Raw genomic sequence first — 21,182 nt, forward strand, 5'->3', positions numbered from 1 at the left:
ATGATCTGTGAACACGATTATTTTACAACCAATGAGATAAGATCAAAATTTCTCTAATGCAAACACTACTGCTAGCATTTCTTTTTCAGTAGTTGAATAGTTCAATTGTGCATCATTCAATGTCATACTAGCATAGTAAATACCGTGGGGAATTCGATCAACTCTTTGTCCTAATACTGCTCCTACTGCATAATCAGATGCATCACACATGAGTTCAAATGGTAAGCTCTAGTTCGGGGGCTGAATGATGGGTGATGATGTCAACAAATGCTTTAATTTTTCAAACGCAACAAGACATTAATCATCAAAGACAAAAGGAACATCTTTAGCAAGTAAATTACATAAGGGTCTAAAAACTTTGCTAAAATCTTTAATGAAACGTCTATAGAACCCAGCATGCCCAAGGAAAGATCTTACTTCTCTGACTGTTTTGGGTGGAGGAAGATTAGAAATGAGATCCACCTTGGCTTTGTCAACCTCAATACCTTTGCTCGAAATGATGTGACCGAGAACAATACCTTGTTTTACGATAAAATGGCATTTCTCCCAATTTAAGACCAAGTTCTTCTCGACACATCTCTGAAGAACTAGTGTTAGATGATGCAAACATTGATCAAACGAGTCACCAAAGACAGAAAAAATATCCATAAAGACTTCAAGGAATCGTTCAACCATATCAGAAAAAATGCTCAACATGCATCGTTGAAATGTAGCAGGTGCATTACATAATCCAAATGGCATTCTCCTATATGCAAATGTGCCAAAAAGGCAAGTGAAAGTAGTTTTCTCTTGATCTTTTGGTGCTATGGGAATCTGATTATATCCTGAGTAGCCATCTAGAAAGCAATAAAATTCATGGCCTGCTAATCTATCAAGCATTTGATCAATAAATGATAAAGGAAAATGGTCTTTACGTGTGACAGAATTCAATTTTCTATAATCAATGCATACACGCCATCCTGTAGTTACCCTAGTTGGTATCAATTCATTATCAGCATTGGTAACTACTGTGACTCCTGACTTTTTGGGGACGACTTGTACAGGACTGACCCATGAACTATCAGAAATTGGGTAAATGATACCTGCATCTAATAGCTTAAGGACTTCAATTCTAACAACTTCTTTCATATTAGGATTTAACCGACGTTGCATTTCCCTAGTAGATTTAGCATTTTCATCGAGGTGAATGTAATGCATGCAGTCTACTGGATTTATACCTTTTATATCTGCTATGGTCCATCCTAATGCTCCTTTGTGCTCTTTTAAAACATCCAACAACTTACCTTTTTGTTCGTCATTTAGGGATGATGAGATGATTACCGGCAGAGTACTTTCTTCTCCCAAAAACGCATATTCCAAAGTGTTGGGCAATGGTTTGAGCTCGAGTTTCGGTGGTGATTCTGATGATGGAATGAGTTGCTTCTCTGATGGTGCTAGTTGCTCAACTCTTGACTTCCATTTATTAGTGTCCATGGATGGTGCTGAGTCAAGTAAAGCGTTGACCTCATCGACCGATCTGTCAATATCAAAATTCAAACCAAAGTGAGTTAAACGTGTTTGTAAAGGATCATCACTAAGGTTTGAAAGAAAAGTATTATCAACTAATGCTTCAATTAAATCCACATCAATAATTTCATCATCTGCATTGTGAGGTTGTTTGGCAATGTTGAAGATGTTCAGCTCCATAGTCATGTTGCCGAAAGACAACTGCATATTTCCAGTCCTGCATTGAATGTGAGCATCCGCAGTTGCCAAGAAAGGTCGGCCTAGGATAATGGGAATGTGCTTCCTTGAATCTTGTATAGGTTGAGTGTCAATTACAATGAAATCAACAGGAAAATAAAACTTGTCTACCTGAATAAGCACGTCCTCCACAATACCACGAGGTATTTTTGTGGACCGATCTGCAAGCTGTAACACCACTGGAGTTGGGTGTAATTCTCCAAGTCCAAGTTTCACAAATACAGAATAAGGCAACAAATTTACACTAGCTCCTAAATCCAACAAAGCATTCTCAATTGTGTGGTTCCCTATACTACACGAGATAGTGGGGGAGCCTGGGTCTTTGCATTTTAAAGGAATTTTATGTTGGAGTATATAACTAACGTTTTCTGTTAAAAATGTCTTCTTTTGAACATGCATATTTCTCTTTTTAGTACAAAGGTCTTTAAGAAACTTGGCATAAGATGGAACTTGTTTAATAGCATCAAGCAAAGGGATGTTAACACTTACCTGTTTGAAGATTTCGAGAATCTCACCTGTGGATTTTCCCTTTTTGCCTTTTGCTAACCTCTGAGGAAATGGAGCTTTAGGAACATATTCTCGTGGGTTGGTTTCTTCTTTTTCCTCCGGTGGTGAGTCCTCAACATTCACAGGTACAATTTGATTTTCTTTTGTCACCGGTATCTCCACTTTGTTGTCGACTTCCTTTCCTTTTCGCAAGGTCATTACTGCTTTGACCTCTCCATGTTGCTGTGGTGAACTGGTACTTGCTTCATGTACTCCTTTAGGATTAGGCACTGGTTGACTTGGAAACTTGCCTTTCTCAACAGTCATTGCCAAGGTCTGAACTGAAGAAGCAAGTTGTCCCACCATCTTCTCGAGGCTTGAAACTGATTGGGCTTGTAAGTTGAAGCCTGCTCTCAACTCATTTCGTAGTCCATCAATGGTGCGGTTCTGTTGCTCAATCGTGGAGTGAGTAACATTCCTGAAATTCTAGAATGCATCCTCCCATGGTCTAGGTTGAGAGTGGTTCTGGTTCTGATTGTATGGTCTAAATGGTGGCTGAGAGGCTTGAGGAACTTGAGGAATTTGTTGCATTGGTGGAGCTGGAGCTGCTGGTCCATTCTGTTGGAATCCTTGAGACCATGAAAAATTGGGGTGGTCTCTCCATCTAGGATTATATGTGTTGGAGTATGGGTTGTAATTTGATGGTTTTCTCATTATACCTATGGCATTGGCTTGATCTGAGTATGAGTCATGGTCATGTGGCTCTGTTGATTTAGCAGTCGATAACGATGCTATTTGTCGAGAGAGACCTTCAATTATCGCTTTGACTTCTTTAATTTCTGAACTTGACTCGCTAATGTGAACCTCATTTACTCCCTTAATTCTTCTAGTATTCCTGAGTGATCGACTCCGTTGTTGGGAATTATCCGCTTGTCGCTGGAAGAATTCCCAAATCTCTTATGCACTTTTTGACATTAGCTCTCCTCCACTTGTTGCCATTAGCCATTCTTGCACATTCGGTAGTAATCCCTCCAAAAAGTATTGGCATTGGTGCCATTTTTCGTACCCATGATGTGGACACTTCAAGAGTAACCCATTGAATCGCTCCCATGTTTCGAAAAATTGTTCGTCCTCTCTCTGGGTAAACTCCGAGATTTCCCTGCGAATAGCATTGGTTTTAGGCACTGGGAAATATTTATTCAAAAATTTAGTTACCATTTGTTCCCATGATGAAATGCTATTAGCAGGTAAAGTATTTAACCATGAACGAGCTCTATCTTTTAAAGAAAATGGGAATAGTCTAAGTTTAACATCATCGTCTGAAAAATTTTCATATTTAAAAGTTTGACAAATAGCATGAAAATCATTCAGATGATTATATGGGTCCTCATTTTCTAGGCCATAGAATGTGGGGAGACAATTTAGCACACTAGGTTTTAGTTCAAAGCTCCTAGTAGCTACATTTGGGTATCTTATGCATGATGTGCTCAAATTAGCTAAAGGACTGAAGTAGTCCTTAAATGGCCTCTCCTGTGGTTGCAAATCCATTTCAAATTTATTTTTAATGTGCTTTTGTGTGCGAAGTGTTTTTTTCTAATTCAAGGTCTATAGGTTCAAGATTAGGTAATAATGACATACGACCATGCATGCAAAACAAATAAAATAAAAATAAAGATGGGAACAAAACAAATAAAAATAAAGAAGAGGGAGAAATTACGATACTAACCTTATTGCGCTATTACAACCTTTCTATAAAAATACACAAAAATAAATACGTGAAATAAATCAACTAAAAATAAATTAATAAGATAAACAAAAAAAAATTACAAAGAAAAATAAATTGAAAATGAAATTACAGAATTTTAAAGAAGAGAAAAAGAAAAAAAAATACTAACCTTTAAATGTAGATTCACTTTTTTTTCTTTTTTTTTTAATAAAAATAAAAAAAATACAAGAAAAAAAATAAAAGAAATTATTTACAAAAATTAATTCTATGAATTAAAAGTACTTACCTCCCCGGCAACGGCGCCAAAAACTTGTTGTGCAAATTTTAATGTATTCACAAGCGCACAAATCTATTGTAGTATAGACTAATGGTGACGAGTGTTGATCCCACGAGGAGGTGGATTTTAATTGTGAAGAATTAATTTTGTAAGTGGGTGATTGGATTTGTGGTGGAAATGATTTGGGATATGCTAAAACTTAAATTAAAATGGCGAGAATAAATTCTAAAATTGGAATTGAAATGGCGAGAATAAATTGAAGAGAATTCTATTAAAATAACGTACTTGGGTATCTGGATCCGTATCAACATGCATCATGGGCTAAATAATCCGTATTAATGCCAATTAAATCATAAGGGTGGAATCCACACCTCATGAACCACGCTCTAATCAATATGGTGCTAAGGGCTTATCGTGCCAAATAATAATAACCTTGTACTAGAGGGCCGGTGAAACCAAGGCGGTACTAGACAAGAATATTATTATTTGTCGACGAGAAGTCAAAACATCCACAAAAACTAGAGGGGAAGAGAAAATAAATTTACCAAATTAAGCCCATGACACATGTTGATACGGATCCAGATACCCAAGCTTGAAAGAAAATTAGCTACTCATAATTGAACTAGGGGCAAAATGGAAATTTATTAAAATATGAAGAAAATACAAGATAGAGAAGGAATTACAGAAAATGGATCCCAAAAATGGATTCAGAGATATCAAATTAGGGGGGAGAGGCCCCCTTTTCATAGATACATGGAGTAAATCATGGCCATCGGATTAAAAACAGTTTGGACGCTCAGGATTGCGCCACGTCATCAGTCAACAATCCACGGTTTGACCACGCGGATGAACAGTAACACGGTTTGACCACGCGGATGAACAGTAACACGGTTTGACCCAACTTTGAATAACGCGTAAAGCACGTGGCTCGCAAGTTAAAAAGAAAACAGTAAAAAGGAAAAAGCAAACAGTAATAAGAAAAAAGCAAACAGTAATAAAATTATTAGGGACAATAATACACACAATAAAACAATAGTGAAATAAAATAACAGTAAAGTGAAAGGATATTTACAGGTAGTTGCGACTGTGGCTCACATCTTCCTCTGGTTTTACGTCCAGAAACGGCTTGAACGCCCTCTATGGGTCGAGGATAGGCTTCCTATCCAGTTTTCTTATAAACTGGCAAACAGGGTCGTTTATTGTCAGATTCCCGAGACTATATCGTGCATGCTCTTTCTGGAATAATGGCCATAACTGGAGAATCGCTCCTTGCACATATCCACTGGGATGCGTTTCAAGAGACAAAAGGATATCATCCAATGACTCCTTATTCAAGCCATCCCTAATGAATTGAATCTTATCTTCCCTGTTATCAGACATCATTCCTAAAGAACATGGGTTTTTATTGCAACTCATTCTGGCACACTTATGACAAGCAACATAAATTCTTCGAGCTCGTCGTTTTCTTGCATAATTTCCTTTACCACAACCAGGCATGTATGCAATAAATTTTGGAGGTAACTCACCTGCCGATCGTACTTTAGCCTCGATTAACCAACGGATGTCAGCAGGTATGTTATTCCTCATGAGTAATCGCATGTGTTCGGACCGAGCTTTATAGATCGTAAGGAGGGCATTCTGAGGAAGTGAAGGGAATCGCTTGTGAAGCTTCGCTAGAATCTCGTTTATGTCCATACCTTCGCCTCAGAATATCAGTTATTATGGGAAACTGAAGTAACCGACTTGATTGTCACGGAGTACCGTTATCCGCCACTTCACCGGGGTAACAAACTAAAGCACACAAACAGAAAAACAAATTAAAACACACAAAGAAAATTAAAATCGTCCTCTTATTGAATTTACCTCAAGCTCCAACTGGATGTCGTAAACACTTCTCTCAATGTCTCTGAGTTGGCGTTCTAAACCCTCAACATAGGCTACTAACTCTGGTGGTTGTAGAGCCCAAATGCGTTGTGTTTTACAAAATTGAATCTGCCTTTTGAGATGAGTTTTGACTCGTTGAAGTGGTTTAAGAATGTTCAGGAGGAACGGTCTAAGTATGAGATTCATGATTAAAAATTATAAGAGAAAACTTAATGGTAAAATAAACACACTTATGCAAAAACAATTTCAATTAGCAAAAGAATAATAATAAAAAGAAAGAAAGAAAAATCAAATCAACGAAAAGAAAAAAAAATCAATTCAAATTTGGTGGGTCACTCAAATTTATTTCGGTGTCTTCGTCATGTGGTTGGTACTCTAGATATGGCTTTAATCTTTGACCATTAACTTTAAACGTGACACCGTTCTTTGGGTCCTTAATTTCAATTGCCCCATGTGGAAAAACAGTATGAACAATAAAGGGACCAGACCAACGAGAGCGTAACTTACCTGGGAATAGGTGCAAGCGAGAATTGAATAAAAGCACTTTCTGACCTGGAGTGAAAGATTTTCTCATAATTTGCTTGTCATGGAAGACTTTCATTCGTTGCTTGTAAATCTTGGCATTTTCGTACGCGTCATTGCGAATTTCTTCAAGTTCTGCCAGCTGTAATCTTCTTTCTGAGCTGGCGTGCTGCATGTCAAAATTGAATTTCTTGATGGCCCAATATGCACGATGCTCGAGTTCCACAGGTAGGTGGCAAGCTTTTCCATACACTAGCCTGTAGGGTGACATCCCAATCGGGGTCTTGAAAGCCGTTCTATATGCCCACAAGGCATCATCAAGTCTTAATGACCAATCTTTTCTATCTGGCCTCACCATCTTTTCTAATATGTGCTTTATTTCTCGATTGGAGATCTCAACTTGGCCACTGGTTTGCGGATGATACGGAGTCGCCACTTTGTGTGTGATTGAATACTTTGTCAAAAGAGCTTTGAATGCTTTGTTACAAAAGTGGGCACCACCATCACTGATTATTGCTCGAGGGAATCCAAAGCGCGAGACAATGTTGCTTTTCAAAAATCCTATCACCACCTTGTGATCATTAGTTCTGCATGGAATTGCTTCTACCCATTTGGATACGTAGTCAACAGCAACCAATATGTATTGATGGCCAAAAGAAGGGGGAAAGGGTCCCATGAAGTCAATATCCCATACGTCAAAAATCTCAACCACTAAAATTGGATTTAGTGGCATCATGTTCCTTCGTGTAATGCTTCCCATTCGTTGACACCTATCACATGAAGAACAGAAAGTGTAAGCGTCTCGAAATATAGATGGCCAATAGAAACCACATTGTAAAACTTTAGTCGCTGTTTTCTTAGCACTGAAATGGCCTCCACAAGCTTGTTCATGGCAGAATGAAAGGATATTCTGAATTTCACTTTCTGGGGCACATCGTCTAACAATTTGGTCTGCACAATACTTGAACAAATACGGGTCATCCCAAAAGAAATTCTTTATCTCTGCAAAGAATTTTGTCTTGTCTTGCTTGGTCCAATGCTCAGGAAGTTTACCTGTAACAAGATAATTAACTATATCAGCATACCAAGGTAATACTTCCACACTCATTAATTGTTCATCTGGAAATGACTCATTTAATGGTAATGGCTCTGTAATTGTGTCAAAATGGAGACGAGAGAGGTGGTCCGCCACAACATTTTCTGTCCCTTTCTTATCTTTGAATTCCAAGTCAAATTCCTACAAAAGTAACACCCAACGAATTAGTCTAGCTTTTGCATCTTTCTTTGTGAGAAGATATTTAAGAGCAGCATGATCCGTGAATATAATTATTTTACAACCAATGAGATATGATCGAAATTTTTCTAATGCAAACACTACTGCTAGCATTTATTTTTCAGTAGTTGAATAGTTCAACTGTGCATCATTCAATGTCATACTAGCATAGTAAATAACGTGGGGAATTCGATCAACTCTTTGTCCTAATACTGCTCCTACTGCATAATCAGATGCATCACACATGAGCTCAAATGGTAAGCTCCAATTTGGGGGCTGAATGATGGGTGATGATGTCAACAAATGCTTTAATTTTTCAAACGCAACAAGACATGAATCATCAAAGACAAAAGGTACATCCTTAACAAGTAGATTGCATAAGGGTCTAGAAACTTTGCTAAAATCTTTAATAAAACGTCTATAGAAACCAGCATGCCCAAGGAAAGATCTTACTTCTCTGACTGTTTTAGGTGGAGGAAGATTAGAAATGAGATACACCTTGGCTTTGTCAACCTCAATACCTTTGCTCGAAATGATGTGACCGAGAACAATACCTTGTTTTACCATAAAATGGCATTTCTCCCAATTTAAGACCAAGTTCTTCTCGATACATCTCTGCAAAACTAGTGTTAGATGATGTAAACATTGATCAAACGAATCACCAAAGACAGAAAAGTCATCCATAAAGACTTCCAGGAATTGTTCAACCATATCAGAAAAAATGCTCAACATGCATCGTTGAAATGTAGCAGGTGCATTACATAATCCAAATGGCATCCTCCTATATGCAAAAGTGCCAAAAGGGCAAGTGAAAGTAGTTTTCTCTTGATCTTTTGGTGCTATGGGAATCTGATTATATCCTGAGTAGCCATCTAGAAAGCAATAAAATTCATGGCCTGCTAATCTATCAAGCATTTGATCAATAAATGGTAAAGGAAAATGGTCTTTACGTGTGACAAAATTCAATTTTCTATAATCAATGCATACACGCCATCCTGTAGTTACTCTAGTGGGTATCAATTCATTAGCAGCATTGGTAACTACTGTGACTCCTGACTTTTTGGGGACGACTTGTACAGGACTGACCCATGAACTATCAGAAATTGGGTAAATGATACCTGCATCTAATAGCTTAAGGACTTCTGTTCTAACAACTTCTTTCATATTAGGATTTAACCGACGTTGCATTTCCCTAGTAGATTTAGCATATTCATCGAGGTGAATGTAATGCATGCAGTCTACTGGATTTATACCTTTTATATCTGCTATGGTCCATCCTAATGCTCCTTTGTGCTCTTTTAAAACATCCAACAACTTACCTTTTTGTTCGTCATTTAGGGATGATGAGATGATTACCGGCAGAGTACTTTCTTCTCCCAAAAATGCATATTCCAAAGTGTTGGGCAATGGTTTGAGCTCGAGTTTCGGTGGTGATTCTGATGATGGAATGAGTTGCTTCTCTGATGGTGCTAGTTGCTCAACTCTTGACTTCCATTTATTAGTGTCCATAGATGGTGCTAAGTCAAGCAGGGCGTTGACCTCATCGACCGATCTGTCAATATCAAAATCCAAACTAAAGTGAGTTAAACATGTTTGTAAAGGATCATCACTAAGGTTTGAAACAAAAGTATCATCAACTAATGCTTCAATTAAATCCACATCAACAATTCCATCATCTGCACTGTGAGGTTGTTTGGCAATGTTGAAGATGTTCAGCTCCATAGTCATGTTGCCGAAGGACAACTGCATATTTCCGGTCCTGCATTGAATGTGAGCATCCGCAGTTGCCAAGAAAGGTCGGCCTAGAATAATGGGGATGTGCTTCCTCGAGTCCTGTATTGGTTGAGTGTCAATTACAATGAAATCAACAGGAAAATAAAACTTGTCTACCTGGATAAGCATGTCCTCCACAATGCCACGAGGTATTTTCGTGGACCGATCTGCAAGTTGTAACACCACTGGAGTTGGGTGTAATTCTCCCAGTCCAAGTTTCACGAATACAGAGTAAGGCAAAAGATTTACACTAGCTCCTAAATCCAACAAAGCATTCTCAATTGTGTGGTTCCCTATACTACATGAGATAGTGGGGGAGCCTGGGTTTTTGCATTTTAAAGGAATTTTATGTTGGAGTATAGAACTAACGTTTTCTGTTAAAAATGCCTTCTTTTGAACATGTATATTTCTCTTTTTAGTACAAAGGTCTTTAAGAAACTTGGCATAAGATGGAACTTGTTTAATAACATCAAGTAAAGGGATGTTAACACTTACCTGTTTGAAGATTTCAAGAATCTCACCTGTGGATTTTCCCTTCTTTCTTTTTGCTAACCTCTGAGGAAATGGAGCTTTAGGAACATATTCTCGTGGGTTGGTTTCTTCTTTTTCCTCCGGTGGTGAGTCCTCAACATTCACAGGTACAATTTGATTTTCTTTTGTCACCAGCATCTCCACTTTGTTGTCAACTTCTATTCCTTTTCTCAAGGTCATGACTGTTTTGACCTCTCCATGCTGCTGTGGTGAACTAGTACTTGCTTCATGTACTCCTTTAGGATTAAGCACTGGTTGACTTGGAAACTTGCCTTTCTCAACAGTCATTGCCAAGGTCTGAACTGAAGAAGCAAGTTGTCCCACCATCTTCTCGAGGCTTGAAACTGATTGGGCTTGTGAATTGAAGCATGCTCTCAACTCATTTCGTAGTCCATCAATGGTGCGGTTCTGTTGCTCAATCGTGGAGTGAGTAACATTCCTAAAATTCTGGAATGCATCCTCCCATGGTCTGGGTTGAGAGTGGTTCTGATTCTGATTGTATGGTCTGAATGGTGGCTGAGAGGCTTGAGGATTTTGTGGAATTGGTGGAGCTGGAGCTGCTGGTCCGTTTTGTTGGAATCCTTGAGACCATGAAAAATTGGGGTGGTCTCTCCATCCAGGGTTATATGTGTTGGAGTATGGGTTATAATTCAATGGTTTTCTCATTACACCTATGGCATTGGCTTGATCTGAGTATGAGTCATGGTCATGTGGCTCTGTTAATTTAGCAGTCGATAACGATGCTATTTGTCGAGAGAGACCTTCAATTATTGCTTTGACTTCTTTAATTTCTAAACTTGATTCGCCAATGTGAACCTCATTTACTCCTTTAATTCTTCTAGTATTCCTGAGTGATCGACTCCGTTGTTGGGAATTATCCGCTTGTCGCTGGAAGAATTCCCAAATCTCTTATGCACTTTTTGACATTAGCTCTCCTCCACTTATTGCCATTAGCTATTCTTGCACATTCGGCAGTAATCCCTCCAAAAAGTATTGACATTGGTGCCATTTCTCGTACCCATGATGTGGACACTTCAAGAGTAGCCCATTGAATCGCTCCCATGTTTCGAAAAATTGCTCGTCCTCTCTCTGGGTAAACTCCGAGATTTCCCTGCGAATAGCATTGGTTTTATACACTGGGAAATATTTATTCAAAAATTTAGTTACCATTTGTTCCCATGATGAAATGCTATTGGCAGGCAATGTATTAAGCCATGAACGAGTTCTATCCTTTAAAGAAAATGGGAATAATCTGAGTTTAACATCATCGTCTGAAAAATTTTCATATTTAAAAGTTTGACAAATGGCATGAAAATCATTCAAATGATTATATGGGTCCTCATTTTCTAGGCCATAAAATGTGGGGAGACAATTTAGCACACTAGGTTTTAATTCAAAGCTCCTAGCAGCTACATTTAGGTATCTTATACATGATGTGTTCAAATTTGCTAAAGGACTGAAATAATCCTTAAATGGCCTCTCCTGTGGTGCTTGTAAATCCATTCCAAATTTATTTTTAATGTGCTTTTGTGTGCGAAGTGTTTTTTCTAATTCAAGGTCTATAGGTTCAAGATTAGGAAATAATGACCTACGACCATGCATGCAAAACAAATAAAATAAAAATAAAGATGGGAACAAAACAAATAAAAATAAAGAAGAGGGCGAAATTATGATACTAACCTTATTGCGCTATTACAACCTTTCTATAAAAATACACAAAAACAAATACGTGAAATAAATCAACTAAAAATAAATTAATAAGATAAACAAACAAACAAAATTACAAAGAAAAATAAATTGAAAATGAAATTACAGAATTTTAAAGAAGAGAAAAAGAAAAAAAAATACTAACCTTTAAATGTAGATTCACTTTTTTTTATTTTTTATTTTTTATTTTTTATAAAAATAAAAAAATACAAGAAAACAAATAAAAGAAATTATTCACAAAAATTAATTCTATGAATTAAAAGTACTTACCTCCCCGGCAATGGCGCCAAAAACTTGTTGTGCAAATTTTAATGTACTCGCAAGCACACGAATCTATTGTAGTATAGATCAATGGTGACGAGTGTCGATCCCACGAGGAGGTGGATTTTAATTATGTGTATAATTAATTTTGTAAATGAGTGGTTGGATTTATGGTGGAAGTGATTTGGAATATGCTAAAACTTAAATTAAAATGGCGAGAATAAATTCTAAAATTGGAATTGCAATGGAGATAATAAATTGTAGAGAAAATCTATTAAATTGACATACTTGGGTATCTGGATCCGTATCAACATGCATCATGAGCTAAATAATCCGTATTAATACCAATTAAATCATAAGGGGGGAATCCACACCTCATGAACCACGCTCTAATCAATATGGTGCTAAGGGCTTATCGTGCCAAATAATAATAACCTTGTACTAGAGGGCCGGTGAAACCAAGGCGGTACTAGACAAGATTAGTATTATTTGTCGACGAGAAGTCAAAACATCCAATAAAACTAGAGGGGAAGAGAAAATAAATTTACCAAATAAAGCCCATGACACATGTTGAGACTTCACCTTCAACCCAAGCTTGAAAGAAAATTAGCCACTCATAATTGAACTAGGGGCAAAATGGGAATTTATTAAAATACGAAGAAAATACAAGATGGAGAGGGAATTACAGAAAATGGATCCCAAAAATGGATTCAGAGATATCAAATTAGGGGGGAGAGGCCCCTTTTTTATAGATACATGGAGTAAATCATGGCCATCGAATTAAAAACAGTTTGGACGCTCAGGATTGCGCCACGTCATCAGTCAACAGTCCACGGTTTGACCACGCGGATGAACAGTAACACGGTTTGACCCGACTTTGAATAGTAACGCAGTTTGACCCGGATGAACAGTAACGCGGTTTGGTTGAAAATAATCCTGTGTGATGCATGCACCGTACGCGAGATTTTTCGTCCACTGATATGCTGCCACGTCACCATCAACAGTACATAAGAATTTTAGTCCAACAGGATCGTGACACCTCATCAGTCAATGCCACATCATCGGTCAATGCCACGTCATCATCCGTCTATGTGAACAGTGTCGTGAACAGTAACGTATACAGTACCGTACACGTGAATAGTACCGTACATGTGAATAGTGCCATTTTTCCTTTTATGCTCCTCTTAAGGTTTTTGACCATCCTAAGTTCAAAAGTGATGTCCGTTTTGCCGTCTGATTTCTCCTTTATTGTGAAATGACTATAATGCCCCTAAAATACATAAAATACTTAATTAAAATAAAACACATGTAATTAAATCACAAGAAAGTTAAATACATAAAAGTAAGGGTTGTTAGTAAGACTTGAAATGTAAAATGACGGTTTTCTCCTTTATAAATATGCATTTTCTAACACTCAACATTCTATACATACAAAGAATGATTTAGGTCCACATTTTACAAAGAATGACATAGGTTCATTCCTTACAAAAAATTACCTAGGCACTTAAAAGTATTTCTAAGTAAAATGCGTAAAAGATAAGTCTTCGATAAAGCGCCAAAGGCTTGATTCTTCAAAGAATGACCTAGTTCTATTCTATACAAAGAATGACTTACGTCCACATTTTACAAAGAACAACTTATATCTATTCCTTACAAAGAATATTTGGGTAATTCGAAAATATTTCTAAGTAAAACGCTCAAAGAGCGAGTCTTCAATAATTTATCAAAAAGCATGATTTTTTTAAGAATTACCTAGATCCATTCTTTACGAAGAATTGCCTAGTCCCATGTTTTACAAAGAACAACTTAGGTCCATTACAAAGAACGACTTAGGCATTTAAAAAATATTTTTATGTAAAACGCCTAAAGGGCGAGTCTTCAATAAAGTGTCAAATGCGTGATTCTTCAAAAAAATGACCTAAGTCCATTCTTCACAAAACATGACCTAGATTCACTAATTATAAAGAACAACCTAGGTCCATGCCAAACAAAAAATAACCTAGGCACTTAAAAGAATTTCTAAGTAAAACACCCAAGGGGAAAGTCTTTGACAAAGCGCCAAGACGTGATTCATCAAAGAATGACCAAGTTTCATTATTCACAAAAAATGACATAGGTCCACGTTTTACAAAGAATGACATATGCACTTAGAAAATGTTTCCAAGTAAAAAGCCTAAACGGTAAGTTTTCGACAAAGCACTGAAGGCATGATTCAACAAAGAAAGACCTAAGTCCATTCTTTACAATGAATGACCTAAACATTTAAAAAAATATTTCTAAGTAAGAGCCTATGGGCAAATAAACATTCTATAAAATATGCCTAGTAAGTATACATTCTATAAAATGTACCTACGGGCAATATACAATACACATGCTATAGAATGAACATGCAATCAAATATACATTCTATGGAATACACCTATGAACAAATACACATTCTACGAAATACGCCTATGAGTAAATATATATTCTGCAGAATAAGTCTGTGGGCAAGTACACATTCTACTGAATGCATCTACAAGCAACATACATTTTACGAAATGTGCTTACAGTAAATATACATTCTACGGAATACACCTCTGGGCAAATACGTATTCTACAGAATTAGCCTACGGGCAAATATATATTGCACGAAGCTAGGGTGTTAAAAATACCCGCTTAATCTGAACCTAGATCGAACCTGGATTATGCGGGCCGGGTATCACCCTAGCAATACCTAGCCCGGAGATGAAGTCAGGCTAGTCCTGACCATCACTTGATAAGCCTGCGACCTGGCCCAGAACTCAGATTTTATAAAAAATTATTATAAAATATATATTATTTTAAATAGTTATATTTATTTGACCTATTTATTACATATATGTAAAATTTTAAACATTTAAAGTTCATATCTTCATGCTCAATTTCATTGAATTAAATTTAAATATTACAAAATTAGAAAAAAAATACATATATAATATTAAAAAATATAACCCAATACAAAAAACCCGATAAAAAATTTGGCCCAATGTTGGCCTTTTTAAGCCTGGTCTAAGCGTCTAAAAATTACATTCAGGTCAGATCTGGGCATTGCTATACTTGACATGGACCCAGATTTTGCCAGCTCTACTATGGACAAATATGCATTCTACGAAATGCGCTATAGTCATATATGCATACTAAGGAATGCACTTACATGTAAATAAACATTCTATGGAATGCGCCCATGGCCAAAACGTTCTATGTAATGCGCCTACGGGGGAATATATAAATCTTATGAACTACACTTACGGGCAAAATATTGCAAAATCAATCCTCTAAGCAAAGAACCAATATAAGTGCCAAATTCAAACTCAAGCCCTATTAAAAGTCAGGCCAAAAAACATGACAAATGTCCAAAGAATACTTGTCATGAACAAGTATTGGTGCATATGAATATTTGTCTCTATGTATGAGCTTTGGTTGACACTTATCATAACAAAAGTGCCACAAAATCTCTCCAATTAACTCTAAGATGCCTACATAAAGGCTAGATCCCATTTGAAGATAAGGAAAAAAAGAGGAATAAAATGAGTACAAAAACTCTATCCATTTCACTTTAAATTTTTTCTCCTTAAAAATTGAGTAAAAAATGATTTGAGTATCGAAGGGTTATCGCCAGCAAGATGGTCTCCTTTGACAATTGTTTTATTTTGCAAAAAAATTAACCATAAGAGGAGGCGTGATTTGAGACACTTGCCTCAAGGAGAAAATAAGCCACAAAAATTGATTTAGAAGAAAGTTCAAAACACAAATCAATCATTGTACATTGAGCAAAAATTTGCATCAATAGCTATTATAATCAAGTCATGGATGCTTTAATCTAAGAAACAAAACTAAGGAAAAATGGAAGAATATTAATCATAATAATCGAAGGTTAATTAATCAGCACTTTGGCAGTTCTGGCCATATTATCTAAACGAAATAATCTTTTGGAAGGAAACTAAGACTCGATTATTGCCATTATAATCAAGTCATAAAGTATGCTTTAATGTAGGAAATAGAACTAGGGAAAAATGAAAGAATATTTCATTATAATCAAAGGTTAGTTAATCAGCATTTTGGCAGTTCTAGCCACATTGTCCAAATGAAATAATGTTCTGGAAGGAAACTAAGACTTGATTATTGCTATTAGTTTGTTTGTAAATTAATTGTTGCCGACAAACTATATATCGAGTCAAAAATTATTTTCAAGTATTTTCTTATCTACACCCTAATCACCAACGTCTATGACTCGTGTAGAAATTTTCTGATATAAAATTGTTAGTGGATAAGTAGAAAAAGGTAGGGTTTAGATCTTATTGCTCAGCTTGGTTTTTCTGATCTTGAGGTAGAATCTGATTCAGCCACTGTGGTTTCGTGGGCTATTTCAAGTGGATTCGTACGGTGGGATTTTGCTTACCTCTTTGGTTGTGTTTGGGGATTGGCTTCCAGCCCATCTATTATTATCAGACATGTTTTTTGAGAAGCTACATTTGCTGCTGACTTTATGGCCAACTGGGCTTGTGCTCATCAGACTTGTCAGCGATTTTTCAATCCTGTAGACCTTTTAGCTGGTTTATCGGGCATTCTTCATTTAGATACTCTTGAAGTTCCATATATTCGGCATTAATCACTTTGATTTGGATTAGTTTTATATTGATCACTAAATCATTTGCTTCTCTTGGGGGGCTTTGGTTTATATCCTCCTTCTTATGTTCATTGATTGATTGATTTATTTACAAGTATGGGTCTGGCCTAACCCCCACCATCTTGGTGGATTTTCATTATAAAAGAAAAGTAGAAAAGGTAGGCTTTTTTTTTCAAGTTTTTGAAAGGAATAAACAATGTTTCATCAAAACTTATTAATTCTAACGTTTTATCGGGGTTTTAGACAGACTAAAACTATTAATTCGTTAGATAGGAATTTTGGTAATTTTTTTTAGGAAAAGATAATTATAAAATAACAATAAAATAAAAAAATCTATAATTTTCATTGAGTTAGCTATGTATAATTTAGGAATTTATTTCCTTTTAAATATAAAATAATAAACTTAATATTGTTGGGCCTTAACCAAACTCCTAAGCGGCCAAGAAGAAGATTATGGAAATGAAAATTTCTTATTCCGATTTTAAAAAATTATTTTTTAATATAAATTTTCTCTCTCTTTTTTTTTAAGAAAACATTAAAATTGAAGTGATGAAATCTTAATTAACGACCATTTGAATTGTTCATGATTGACAAAGAAACAGCTAGAATATCTGACATATACACAAATCTAATAATTTTTTTGCAATTATCTCTGTCCTTCGTCTTGGTATTCTGTTTCTGTTTTATAACTAAATTCTCTTTGTTCTTGGCTTGTTGTAGTAGCTCTTTTTTTTATTTTTTATTTTAATTTTTTGAGGAACTTATCGGAGGCTTTTTCACTGTTCCTTTGCTCATCTTTTTCAATGTTCCTATCGCAGAGCTGTACAAGCGCAAAATAATTATGAAGGGCGAGAACAAAGGGGTAGAGGCATTGAGATTGTCAGTGAGGCAAAGGAGAAAGGAAACTGAATCCAGGGAGCGACAGAACAGCATGTCAGTGGCGTTCTTCGTGGCTAGCTATGAAACTACATCTACCATTATGGAAGACAAATGAAGAGATAAAAACTTTAGGGAGAGAAACTAAAGATAATAAAGTTATAATATTTACCTATAATGGTAATAATAGTAATTTAAGTTAAGAATATTTGTGTCATAATATTGTCTTTTTAAAATGGTTTTAATAAATAGTTTGGTTAGGGATGACAATGGAGCAGATATGGGTTGGATCTACTCTGCTCTAGATCTAAATCCATAATAAAAATCAACATCCATATCTGCTCCAGATCCATCATGAATCCATATTTTTCGCTCCATATCCAGATCCAAAAAAGAAATAAATATCTATATCTGCTCTAAATCTGAAAAAAAAATTAAAATTAAAATCTGCTCTAGATCCGTCATGAATTATAAAATTCAGTAATAAAAAAGTAATAATTTTTTAGATTGAAAATTGAAGGCTAAAATATATTGATAACAAATAAATTATATAAATTTTCTCAAAAATATAATAAAAATTGTAGCTTATACTTTTACACCAAAACAACAAATAAGAAAGATAATAAAATATCATTCATAAGTAATTGCAAGAGTAAGATCAATATGATATTCTATTGTCTCATTCATCATTAAAATATCCACGATACACCTACCTTCATTCCTACAATATTAGATAATGACATATAAATTAAATATGATTTATATTCAGTCCTTTATTATTTTTATTATGACCATATTTGACTAAATATATGAATAACTATATTCCTTAAAAATTATTTGGCCAATATAATAAAATAAATTGTCAGATTATATTACTTGACTTGCAATTTGAATATTGCATGTACATGCTTTGGGGCTGGCTGACCTTTAAATTTACAAAACTAACCTTTAAGTTTTAAGAGTTTAAATGCATGGTAAATACTACTAATATGCTATGAATAAAATTTATTATCATTATAATTCCATAATTGTTAAGAAACTTTTAAAATAAAATAAAATAAAAAGATGAGTGGATATAGATATGGATTTAGATATTAAGATAGATCCAGATCTGCTCTAGATCCGCCTTAGATCCGCACATCGATATCTAAATCCGATCCAAATCCATTTTATATTGATCCAAATCCAATCCGATTGGATTTGGATCACGTGGATCTTGGATCAGATCCAATCCATTGCCATTCCTAAGTTTGGTGGGTCTAAATAATCTCAACCATAATAGACTGCACTAGCAATAATTAATTTTTTCGATCTCTTTCTCTCAACTTCTTTTCTCTTCATTTTTCTCTCTTCAAGGAATATTTTTACTTTGTTATTAATTGTGTCCGCTTGAAATTATATTAATTCTTAAGTGCGCGTTTGACATACTGTATTGTATTATACTACATTAAAATATTTTAATGTAGATGTATTGTATTGTGTTGTATTGTGTTATATTACATTAGCATTGTATTGTAATACTGCTATACTGTATTAATTTTTAGTTATACTATGTTTGGTGCTGCGTTATACTGTATTAATTTCTTTGGCGATTAATTTAAATTATATATTTAGAAAATATGTAATTTATTAGTACTTGTAAAAATGTAAAATATAGAAGTCTAAAATATTTGAATTTTTACTTCAATTTTTTTTTTGTTTAAATGAAAAAATTCATAATTCTTCATAAACTATATGTAAAACTAACAAATTTTAAAATTTTCGACAGCATAATACTTATTTTTTCAACAAGTACCAAAAATATAACCTAGAAAATAAAGATTGAAGCAAATAATTTAGTCAAATAACCTCTAAAAACTATCACAATATAAATAAATAGTTACAAGATTTGTTCAAAGTTTATACATACTACAAAAAAGTCGCAAAATATTAAAGTGATTCAATAGTTGTAATATAATCACCTATAAAGTGGATTGTGTTAAATAATCTAAGTACACACATCCACAAGTCAAAATACTAATGCAAAGTATCATTGTGTAGCTCGAAATGCATACTCTCTAATCAAACTCCACCTCTCCTCTCATGCTTATGCAAAAGCATCCTAACATATGCCAACCTAAGGCCATGATTATTTCATAATACCTTGAAAGCCCTTATATATGAAGGTTTCTCGATTCCACTAAATTTAACGCAATAAGTTAAAAATGCCTTTAGATGTTTGTTTGCATTTTTAAATAATTTTTTTTCTGTTTACAATGTGAATTTTTGCTTAAACATTAAGTGTAGGTTTTAATTTATTTTTTTATCCAGTAATATAATTTTAAATTTGTTTAATGTTGTGAAATATCTAACGTCGTTTTAAAAGGTTTTTGGAGGATACCAATAGTACAAAAAAAAAGTCTCATATTAATTACATATGCAACGCCAATAACTCTCTATACATATACCATTCAATATCAATTACCTAATCTAATTTCAAAGTCATAAATTAAAACTACACATTTAAACTAGGGTTAGAAAAAATCCGACCCAACCCAAGCCTACAGATTTTAAACCCGGCCCGCAGAATAAAAACATAGATAAGGGCTCAGGAAATGTAAAACCCATATATATTGGGCTTGGTTAAAGGCGTTTAAGAAAAAGCCCGCCAGCTTTATTATATAAACAAAATCAAATTTAAAAAAAAAAATGCAAAACAGCCGACCCCAAAAATTTCCTAATACCTGACGCTGTCACAGGAGTCACACCCACCGTCCCAAAACCAAGTGAAGCAAGAACCAGCAACTGCATCTTCATCATCACACCAGCCCAACAATTTCAGCCACCGCCGACCACCATGATGCAGCCATTAAGCGACGCAGCTACTCGAACCAAACACCAGCAGCGCGACGCAGTAGCAGCCATTAAAGACAATCATTTAGTTTTCAATCTTCCATATGTAATATGCAACAGAGAATAGCCGCTTGAATGTCGTTGAACTTGTAGAATCTGCCGCCATTAATTCATCAACAGGTAAGATGCACTTCTCATGGTATTGTCAGTTTTTTGGGTTTTTTTATTTGATCATGTAAAGGCAAACTAAACAAATTGGGTTAGTTTAATTTGGTGAAATTCGATTTGGGTTAAGTGTAGGGATGGCAATGGGGCAGATATGGATTGGATCTACTCTGCTCCAGATTCAAATCCATAATAAAAATTAAGATCCGTATCTGCTCTAAATCCGTCATAAATTTATATTTTTTGCTACATATCTAGATCCAAAAAAGAAATAAATATCTATATATGCTCCAAATTCGAAAAAAAAATTAAAATCCAAATCTGCTCTCGATCCGTCATGAATTCTAAAATTTAGTAATAAAAAAGTAATATTTTTTTAGATTGAAAATTGAAGGCTAAAATGTATTGATAACAAATAAATTATATAATTTTTCTCAAAAATATAATAAATATTGTAGCTTATACTTTTACACCAAAA

General features: G+C 35.1%; 2 non-coding genes across 2 annotated transcripts; both read left to right on the plus strand.

Moving 5' to 3' along the window:
- Positions 1-3,292: 3,292 nt before the first annotated feature.
- LOC112098604 lies at positions 3,293-3,396 on the plus strand. Its single transcript, XR_002905715.1, has one exon. It is a non-coding gene; the product is annotated as a small nucleolar RNA R71 (small nucleolar RNA).
- A 7,834-nt stretch (positions 3,397-11,230) lies between these two features.
- LOC112098672 lies at positions 11,231-11,334 on the plus strand. Its single transcript, XR_002905782.1, has one exon. It is a non-coding gene; the product is annotated as a small nucleolar RNA R71 (small nucleolar RNA).
- The last annotated feature ends 9,848 nt before the right edge of the window (positions 11,335-21,182 follow it).

Source organism: Citrus clementina, unplaced genomic scaffold (assembly GCF_000493195.1).
Source record: "Citrus clementina cultivar Clemenules unplaced genomic scaffold, Citrus_clementina_v1.0 scaffold_5, whole genome shotgun sequence".
NCBI classification, from domain to species: domain Eukaryota; kingdom Viridiplantae; phylum Streptophyta; class Magnoliopsida; order Sapindales; family Rutaceae; genus Citrus; species Citrus x clementina.